The sequence below is a fragment of the Coregonus lavaretus genome, assembly GCF_964263955.1.
Source record: "Coregonus lavaretus genome assembly, chromosome: 33".
Taxonomy (NCBI): Eukaryota; Metazoa; Chordata; class Actinopteri; order Salmoniformes; family Salmonidae; genus Coregonus; species Coregonus lavaretus.
Window position 1 is genome coordinate 3,540,548 of NC_140020.1, and position 11,117 is coordinate 3,551,664.

An 11,117-nucleotide genomic window follows, 5' to 3' on the forward strand; every position below is an offset into this window, starting at 1 on the left:
CTAACTGTAAGTCGCTCTGGATAAGAGCGTCTGCTAAATGACTAAAATGTAAATGTAAAATGTGTTGCAACCGAGGACAGTTTTTACTCACTACGTGCTTCAGCACTCGGCGGTCCCGTTCTGTGAATTTGTGTGGCCTACCACTTCGTGGCTGAGCCGTTGTTTCCACTTCACAGTAACAGCACTTACAGTTGACCGGGGCAGCTCTAGCAGGGCAGAAATTTGACAAACTTGTTGGAAAGGTGGCATCCTATGACGGTGCCACGTTGAAAGTCACTGAGCTCTTTAGTAAGGCCATTCTACTGCCAATATTTGTCTATCGAGATTGCATGGCTGTGTGCTCGATTTTATACACCTGTCAGCAACGGGTGTGGCTGAAATAGCAGAATCCATTAATTTGAAGGGGTGTCCACATACTTTTGTAGTGCTAGGGTAAAAACCAAAACGTGCACCCAGGGCGGGCCCCAGGACAGAGTTTAGGAAACCCTGGCCTATAGATACCTAGGAAAAAATGTCAGGCTATTTCAGGGGGATGTTGTTGTTCTTGATGATTATGATAATGATGATGATGAGGATGATGATATTAAGTAGCATATTGATAGATATTAATTCTTTGAGATTTTCATATTCCAGTTAGTGCTTTTGTGTGGCTCGTTTGAGATGACATTTTAACAGTAGGCATACTCTATAGGCTCCATTGGGCAGATACATATTTCTCCTATCAAAGGCATTGCCCTGGAAGTGTCATATTTATATGCTTAACATAGCATTTTAGCCTTAAAGGGATACTTCAGGATTTTGGCAATGAGGCATTTTGTCTACTTCCCTGGAGTCAGATGAACTCATAGATACCATTTTCGTGTCTTTGTTTCCAGTATGAAGGAAGTTATAGGTAGTTTTGCGAGCCAATGATAACTAGCGTTAGCGCAATGACTAGAAGTCTATGGGTATCTGCTAGCATGCTAGCAAATACCCATAGACTTCTAGTCATTGCGCTAAAACTAGTTAGCAATTGCGCTAGCGCTTGTTAGCAACTTCCTTCAAACTGCACGCAGAGACATAAAAATGGTATCCACAAGTTCATCTGACTCCCGAAGTCTCCCTTTAACAACGTGTGTGGGTAGGCCTATGATAAAGTGCTCAACTGAGGTAACACATTAGAGTTGATGCTGCACAGTTGCCTTCCCTGTAGGGAGCATTTCTATAAGGCCTAAATATAACATGTTGTTGATGTCTGCATGGAGCTTTCATTAAGATGACTGTCTGAAGTACTGGTGTATCTTTCTCCTCCCTTTATCTGAGACAGCAACAATCCAAGAAGGCTCAGCATCACTGAAGTAATTCAACAAGTACAGTGGGGAGAACAAGTATTTGATACACTGCCGATTTTGCAGGCTTTCCTACTTACAAAGCATGTAGAGGTCTGTAATTTTTATCATAGGTACACTTCAACTGTGAGAGACAGAATCTAAAACAAAAATCCAGAAAATCACATTGTATGATTTTTAAGTAATTAATTTGCATTTTATTGCATGACATAAGTATTTGATACATCAGAAAAGCAGAACTTAATATTTGGTACAGAAACGTTTGTTTGCAATTACAGAGATCATACGTTTCCTGTAGGTCTTGACCAGGTTTGCACACACTGCAGCAGGGATTTTGGCCCACTCCTCCATACAGACCTTCTCCAGATCCTTCAGGTTTCGGGGCTGTCGCTGGGCAATACAGACTTTCAGCTCCCTCCAAAGATTTTCTATTGGGTTCAGGTCTGGAGACTGGCTAGGCCACTCCAGGACCTTGTGATGCTTCTTACGGAGCCACTCCTTAGTTGCCCTGGCTGTGTGTTTCGGGTCGTTGTCATGCTGGAAGACCCAGCCACGACCCATCTTCAATGCTCTTACTGAGGGAAGGAGGTTGTTGGCCAAGATCTCGCGATACATGGCCCCATCCATCCTCCCCTCAATACGGTGCAGTCGTCCTGTCCCCTTTGCAGAAAAGCATCCCAAAAGAATGATGTTTCCACCTCCATGCTTCACGGTTGGGATGGTGTTCTTGGGGTTGTACTCATCCTTCTTCTTCCTCCAAACACGGCGAGTGGAGTTTAGACCAAAAAGCTCTATTTTTGTCTCATCAGACCACATGACCTTCTTCCATTCCTCCTCTGGATCATCCAGATGGTCATTGGCAAACTTCAGACGGGCCTGGACATGCGCTGGCTTGAGCAGGGGGACCTTGCGTGCGCTGCAGGATTTTAATCCATGATGGCGTAATGTGTTACTAATGGTTTTCATTGAGACTGTGGTCCCAGCTCTCTTCAGGTTATTGACCAGGTCCTGCCGTGTAGTTCTGGGCTGATCCCTCACCTTCCTCATGATCATTGATGCTCCACGAGGTGAGATCTTGCATGGAGCCCCAGACCGAGGGTGATTGACCGTCATCTTGAACTTCTTCCATTTTCTAATAATTGCGCCAACAGTTGTTGCCTTCTCACCAAGCTGCTTGCCTATTGTCCTGTAGCCCATCCCAGCCTTGTGCAGGTCTACAATTTTATCCCTGATGTTCTTACACAGCTCTCTGGTCTTGGCCATTGTGGAGAGGTTGGAGTCTGTTTGATTGAGTGTGTGGACAGGTGTATTTTATACAGGTAACGAGTTCAAACAGGTGCAGTTAATACAGGTAATGAGTGGAGAACAGGAGGGCTTAAAGAAAAACTAACAGGTCTGTGAGAGCCGGAATTCTTACTGGTTGGTAGGTGATCAAATACTGATGTCATGCAATAAAATGCAAATTAATTACTTAAATACAATGTGATTTTCTGGATTTTTGTTTTAGATTCCGTCTCTCACAGTTGAAGTGTACCTATGATAAAAATTACAGACCTCTACATGCTTTGTAAGTAGGAAAACCTGCAAAATCGGCAGTGTATCAAATACTTGTTCTCCCCACTGTATCCCTAGAGCCCTCTTTATTCATGATCATGTTCAATTGTGTTGTTGTCATTGTCCTCGTGTGTGGATCACCAAATTAGTAGTGATTGTTTCATGATATCATCACTGGAGTGCTGTGCCGCCATTTCTGCTGGCCGTTTGTCCAACTAAATGGCCAAACAGATGAACTACGCATCTGACTGAATGTGATCCTACCTTAACATCAGTCGTTCCATAATGGTTAATGTTGTTGTTTTCAATCATTCAACTAACTACAATACTGACGTGACCACACCTGTTTACCTGCTATTCATTGACTACAGCTCAGCATTCAACACCATAGTGCCCTCAAAGCTCATCACTAAGCTAAGGATCCTGGGACTAAACACCTCCCTCTGCAACTGGATCCTGGACTTCCTGACGGGCCGCCCCCAGGTGGTAAGGGTAGGTAACAACACATCTGCCACACTGATCCTCAACACGGGGGCCCCTCAGGGGTGCGTGCTCAGTCCCCTCCTGTACTCCCTGTTCACCCATGACTGCAAGGCCAGGCACGACTCCAACACCATCATTAAGTTTGCCGACGACACAACAGTGGTAGGCCTGATCACCGACAACGATGAGACAGTCTATAGGGAGGAGGTCAGAGACCTGGCCGTGTGGTGCCAGGATAACAACTTCTCCCTCAACGTGACCAAGACAAAGGAGATGATTGTGGACTACAGGAAAAAAAAGAGGACTGAGCACGCCCCCATTCTCATCGACGGGGCTGTAGTGGAACAGGGCACGACAAAGCCTATTCCCCCTAAGGAGACTGAAAAGATTTGGCATGGGTCCTCAGATCCTCAAAAAATTCTACAGCTGCACCATCGAGAGCATCCTGACTGGTTGCATCACCGCCTGGTATGGCAACTGCTTGGCCTCCGACCGCAAGGCACTACAGAGGGTAGTGCGTACGGCCCAGCACATCACTGGGGCCAAGCTTCCTGCCATCCAGGACCTCTATACCAGGCGGTGTCAGAGGAAGGCCCTCAAAATTGTCGAAGACTCCAGCCACCCTAGTCATAGACTGTTCTCTCTGCTACCGCACGGCAAGCGGTACCGGAGTGCCAAGTCTAGGTCCAAAATACTTCTCAACAGCTTCTACCCCCAAGCCATAAGACTCCTGAATTGCTAATCATGGCTACCCGGATTATTTGCACTGCCCCCCCCACCCCCACCCCCCACCCCATCTTTTTACGCTGCTGCTACTCTGTTAATTATTTATGCATACCCACATGTACATATTACTTCAACTACCTCAACTAGCCGGTGCCCCCGCACATTGACTCTGCATCGGTACCCCCCTGTATATATAGCCTCCCTACTGTTATTTTATTTTACTTCTGCTCTTTTTTTCTCAACACTTTTTTGTTGTTGTTTTATTTTACTTTTTTATTAAAAATAAATGCACTGTTGGTTAAGGGCTGTATGTAAGTATTTCACTGTAATGTCTGCACCTGTTGTATTCGGCGCATGTGGCCAATAAAATGTGATTTGATTTGATTTGACTCAGGATGTGGCTGCGTTATTAATGTCATGTTAACTCTGGCCTTTTGATTTGAACATATGGATAATTTTAGTTTTGTAGGCTACCTATTTAATTATTACATTTATGGATCATAAGCAGTCATTCTGACCTCGTTCCCAATGATCAGTGCTTTAGTTTATTATGTTGCTGTCCAGCGGTTTTGAATTTGCGATGCACCCAACTGTCCGCATTTTTCTGAGCAATAGCCTTTTTTATTTGAACATTTGAAAAGTTTTAGTGTGTGTACTAGCCCATTTGATTGAATGTATACATGTTACATCACTTTGGTTTCACAAATACATATCTTGAAATGGAACCAAATGATATGTTTCTGTCTTCATTCCTTTTTAAATAGGATAGATGGGCTACAGTATAGGTTGAATGTGATAGTCTGCCTATAACCAGCCTGAGTAGGCCTATAACTCCATTCCTATTCTATTCAGAGTTTAGAGAAATGTATCAAATTGGAAATTAGTATAATAAGGCTGGTTGATGCAATGGAAAAATCCACCCTCACTCGACCCCGCCCCACCCCACCAAATCAGCCAGTCAGGAGCAGCTACTGCGTTGCCGCAGTGGCATAATGCATACTTTTTATTAAACAGTACGTGCTAAATGGTATGTGACGATGAATACCTAGTATGCAGTTGAAGTATGTAGTACACTAATATAGGTATTCGGACGCCGCGACTGTGTGTCCTACCGATTAATCCTTCTGCTGCAGCTGATGACAATGTTTGTACCATGTCTTGTGCTGCCACCATGTTGTGCTGCTGCCATGTTGTGTTGCTACCATGTTGTTTTCATGTTGGGTTGCTACCTTGCTGTGTTGTGTGTTGCTGCCATGCTATGTTGTTGTCTTAGGTCTCTCTTTATGTAGTATTGTGTTGCTCTCTTGTTGTAGTGTGTTTGGTCCTATATTTATATTTTTAAAAAATTATCCCAGCCCCCGTCCCCGCAGGAGGCCTTTGGCCTTTTGGTAGACTGTCATTGTAAATAAGAATTTGTTCTTAACTGACTTGCCTAGTTAAATAAAAATAACAAAATGACCTTGACACCAGCTTTAGTAGTACAGAGCCTGTAGATCCATTGGATGAAAGCTTTCAGCAGGGAACAAGCTCAAGCTCTACATCATCTGACTTCCAAACAAGCCAGGACAGCCAAAGGTATTTATGAAAGCACAAAACTTTTCACACCCTTGCAGTCAGTTCTTTGGCATGGGGGTTAGTAAATTATTATTTTTTTTATTTTTTTTATTTCACCTTTATTTAACCAGGTAAGCCAGTTGAGAACAGGTTCTCATTTACAACTGCGACCTGGCCAAATCACCCGAGTGGCGCCCTGCCAACATCGCTACAGCGTCAAAGCCTGCTAAACCAGATGCCATTACCCAACACAAGACGAGGTTCACCAGCTGAATAACTTTCTGGAACCTGCCTGGAACGTTCAACCAACACAAAATCCATATCCAGTTAGACTGATGTTGTAGTATAATATAGAATACCTAGTATGCTCACAACTGCATTGTGGTCTAGATATTGCTAGCTCTTGTACATGGGTGATTCTTTAACTATGGTACTTTTCTTGTCCCTGGATGAAATAATAAAAACTAAAAAACATTTCTTCTTTTTTGTTTTTGTCATACTTACTCCACCCTAAGGGGAACTTATAAAAAATGTATCATGGCTCAATCTTTCTTTTTATTATATAATATGAGGCCTTTTATGCATGGTTTTTACTGTTTTCCCTCTGTCCCTAAGCCAGACTTTGTATCTTCAACCTCGCTTAATTCTAAATTAAATATTTAAATAATGTAGATTTCAAGTACAAATGATAAAATACCATTTATTTCAATTCTACATATTATATATTGTGATACATATTCACATTTTCCTATATTTTTCATAAATAGAACCCTTGTCCCTTGGGGTCACTGTCATTTCCACCACACTGTACAAAATAGAATCCTGGGATCAGTGTTTTAGGTTTGTATATTTAGTAACCATAGCAACAGAAACTCCACAGTGGAACACATGGCTGGATGAAATGGTGTCCTCTACAGGGGGTAATGAAAAGAAGAAAAATCAAGGTAAATATGAGTAAAACTGAGAGTATGTTTATTGGTCGTCATTTCCAAACAGCTCATATTTCACATGGACGTAAAAATAACTGGATACATTTAATTTAATAATGTGTAATTTGTGTATATTTAATGCTAACTCTAAAACTAATATTAGCAGGCTAACATAGCATGAGATTTTAGAGGGAAAGTGGGGAAATGTCATTTCCACCACAGTCATTTCCACCACGGTGTTCATTGTGGTGGTAAAGACAGGTTGTGGTGGAAATGACATTGTTCGTGCTAAACAGCAAATTATTTGGGCTATAATAATGATACTAAATTCAAAAACAGTTTTAACAATATTACAATATTGTTGGTAAATAAGAGAACAATAGATAAGTAGGTTTGACATGATGTCTTGGCTCTTTCTTTAAGATGGCAAGCAATACCACAGCACAGAGGTCAAGATCATACAGAGAAAGAATAAAATCAGATCCACTTAAATATGCAGAGTCCCTCAAGAAGGACAGAGAAAGATACCTGAAGAAAAAGCAACAAGGTGTTGTTAAATCTGTGACAGAAATGCCGAAAAGAGAACAACGAAAAATGAGAAGACAGTGGCGAATTTCTCAACGAAACAGACGTAGGAAATGGAAAATGGTCTCAGCAGTGAATAGTTTCATGGCACATACAACACCACCACCATCACCAGACAACATGAGTGTTAATGCAGAAGACATCCCTGAAACACCTCAGCTGTGTGAGCCTACACCAGAGAGAACTCCACAGAGGAAAAGAGGGAGAAAAAAGGTTGCGAAGGCAAAAGCAAAGGTGTACAGAGATCTTAATGACATTAAACAAAAGCTTGAGGATGCCCTCAGAAAAGTTGAAAAATACAAAAAAAGAAGTAATCGACTGAAGAAGAACCTGGGGATCCTAGAGTCACCTAAAATGAAAACAAAGCAACAGATGCAGCAAGAAAGCAAGCAATTAAAGAAGACACTCCTATTCCATAACACCATTATGTCAGAAATAAGAAAAAAGTATCAGAATGTTGACAATCGTAAAGCTCGGCAACTGATCTCCAAACTTGTGGCTGGCAAGATCTTAAAAAAATACCGCCTGGTCACCATGGCCAAGAAGGAGTTTGGATTCTCTACAAAACTAATCAGGACAAACATGACAAGGGCCGACAAACTCAAATACAACAACATAAAACACCAATATCTGTCTTTGAGAGCACTAAAAGAAAAGATTGACGAAGACAGTATTGTTCTACAAATTGACTTCGCAGAAAATTACATGTGCAAATTTTCCAATGAAATCCAAGCGGTCCATTTAGGCGATTCCCACCAGCAGGTAAGCCTCCATACTGGTGTGGCTCACACGAAGAATGGTGTTGTGTCTGTTTGCACCATTAGTTCCTCAATGCGCCATGACCCATCTGCAATCTGGGCTCACCTCAAAAAAGTGCTTCCCTACCTCAAACAACAAAACACAGCTGCAACCACCCTGCATGTCATAAGTGATGGCCCAACCACTCAGTATAGGTCAAAAAAGAACTTTTTTTTCCTGAGCAAAGTACCATATGAGCTAGGATTCAAAAAGGTGACCTGCAATTTTCTGGAGGCCGGACATGGGAAGGGCCCAGCTGATGGAATTGGTGCGGCTGTTAAGCGCCAAGCAGACTCGCTTGTGGCCAAGGGCATTGACCTTCCAACTGGAAAAGTATTGTATGAACAACTGCTTAACCAGCCATCAACTGTCAAGTTAATGTACATCACTGAGGGGGAAATTGAAGAGATGGATAGTCTCCTTCCTGATGACCTGCTGACCATCAAAGGAACCATGCAGATACATCAGGTATCACACATGTCACTTTTGTTATGAGAGTTTAACATTTTTCAATTTATATCTCCACAGTATTCAAATGCACTTTGTTCTTTTAGATTGTCTCTACAAGACCGGAGGAGATTTCTTGGCGAGTTCTCCGCTGCTTTTGTGCAGATCCCCATCCTTGCCAGTGTTTTGGTCTCAAAAAAGTCAACATACTGGGAGCACAGAACATGGAGACTGCATTGGGATCACCAAGTTCAAGCACACTTACCAGCACATCTCAACCCATCATAGACCTGCATGAGGGACTGATTGGAAGTTGGTGTGTGGTACGGTATGATGGGGATCCTTACCCTGGCATTATACAGGATGTGGACCCTGAGGGTTGTGCTCTGGTGAGAACCATGAGTCATATTGGCAAAAACAATTTCTTCTGGCCTATGAGAGACGATGTTATTTGGTACCGGCCAGAAGATGTGATCAGGCTGGTCCCAGAGCCTCAACCAGTAACAAAGAGGCATGTGATGGTGGAGCCAACAGTTTGGAAAGAAATATGCTCTGTTCTTGACCATGAAACATAACTGAACCTCTGGCCCATATGAAAGTTTGACAGATACAGTATTTAGCAAATACAATGTCTATTTAGTCAGATTCAACTTGTTATTCCACATGATTACGTTTGACAGTACATGGATTTACGATATAACACACATGACAGTAATGTTTAAGTACAGAGTGTTTGCTCTGGTTCAGCATAGGCATATAAGTTTTCAATTTCAAAATATATTGCCTATTTTATCTGTTATTCAACTGGTTATATTAAGGTTATGTTAAGGTAATGATGACATAAAGGGTTTGCTCTAGTTTGTACTAGTTTGCTCTAGTTCAGCATGTAGAAAACAGTGAAGAAATGATTTGCTGATTTTTAACACAAATTCATGTTTTTTCATTTTTTGGATTGTTTTTAATTTAAAAATATTGGTGATATGTTTTTGTTCACAAATGCTGTTGCTTATTGATTTGCTCTGGTTCACCACATAGAGCAGTAGAAAATTTGTTTTTAATTGGAAGTTGCCTATCTGTCATTTCCGCCACACACTGTCTCTTCCGCCACGCCATGTCATTTCCACCACAACACATATTTTAAAGTAAAACATATAAAAAACATACAATCAAACCAACTATATTCAGTGGTGTTGATAATTGTGCAGTTAGGGCTAAGATTTGTGTATACACTTTGAGAAATATATGATTTTGAGCTATGATAAGAAAATGAAATGTTCCATTGACCTAGTTTTAGGTGTTTTTTAGTGTAAACATTGTAAAATCTTTACAGTTACATTTCTGAAAAAAATAATAAATTACAAATTTGAACAGATATGTGTGTGCTATTTAATCAAATATATTTATAACAGAAGATATTTCATTATTTTCTCTTAAAAATACATGTTTTGTTATGTGATGGAAATGACCGTTTTCTTGGACTGTCAGATAAAAATGGCAAAAAATATATATTAGTAAATACAAATCATCACAGCCAACTTCAGGGAAGGTTTCCAGACAGATTGAGAAACCAACTGATACTAAAAAATTGTTTGTAGAAATGTTTTTATTTTCTGAAACTGTCTAGCTCAAAGAGTACCATAGTTGAAGAATTACCCACATACAGTATTTACAGTATATAATGGTGTTTGATAAAACAATTTGTATAATCTTTTTACAAGTGTACTAAATGATTCCAGCTGCATCAGAAACCAAGAAAGTGGTGACTTCAACTTATGGATCAATTCATTGTGATATTCATTGAATGTATTTGCATAAACTAGCTACAATCTTACTGCTAAAACAAATTATGCACAGAGTTAGTTGATGTATATTATTATTATCATTTAAACTTTCATTTGTTAGCAAGTAAACATGTTTCAATAAAACAGTAGATTAATCTGTCAATATAGCAAATAAGTAGACATGGCTTGTTTTCAAGGCAAAGTTTATTGGCTCTGGAGATCGAGGTGACTTTACACAGCAGTATGCAGGAGAGTTATGGCAATGTATGACATATATTCAGTAGAATAAAAATATACTACTAACGCCTATAATAAATACTACAGTTCTACAAAGGGAATACTTTCATATCGTGTGTTTGGGTAGTGCAGTGAGGTGTTCGGAGTCACTTTGATACAAGGAGAGATTGTTGTTATGGGACCTTCCACATCTCCTCTTGACAGTCACCAACTTCTTTGTATCGAAGCGGTATTGTCTGTCAGAGAAAGACGAAAAAGCCATTACACATTCATGGGCAATCATTGTGTACTGTCTTTATTCCTACTATTTCAGCATGGTGCAGAATATGAGATATCTCACAGACACACGATACCCACTGGGCAAACACTGGTTGAATCAACATTGTTTCCACTTAATTTCAATGAAATTACGTTAAACCAACGTGGAATAGACCTTGAATTGACGTCGGTGCCCAGTGAGTAGCTAGCTAGCTAGCTAGCTACAACACACAGGTACGCAAAAACGAACGAGTCACAAAACCAAAGTCAAACCGTTACTCTTCGTCATCATCATCATCATCAAAACATTAGCTAGCTAGCTAGAACGTTAGACTACAGTAATTTTTAGCTATAGCAAACAAAGCTAGCTAGCTAAACTTCGCTCGCTTGGCTTGTAGTGGTAGTAGCAAGCCCCGTTATGGCCGAATCCATCACAT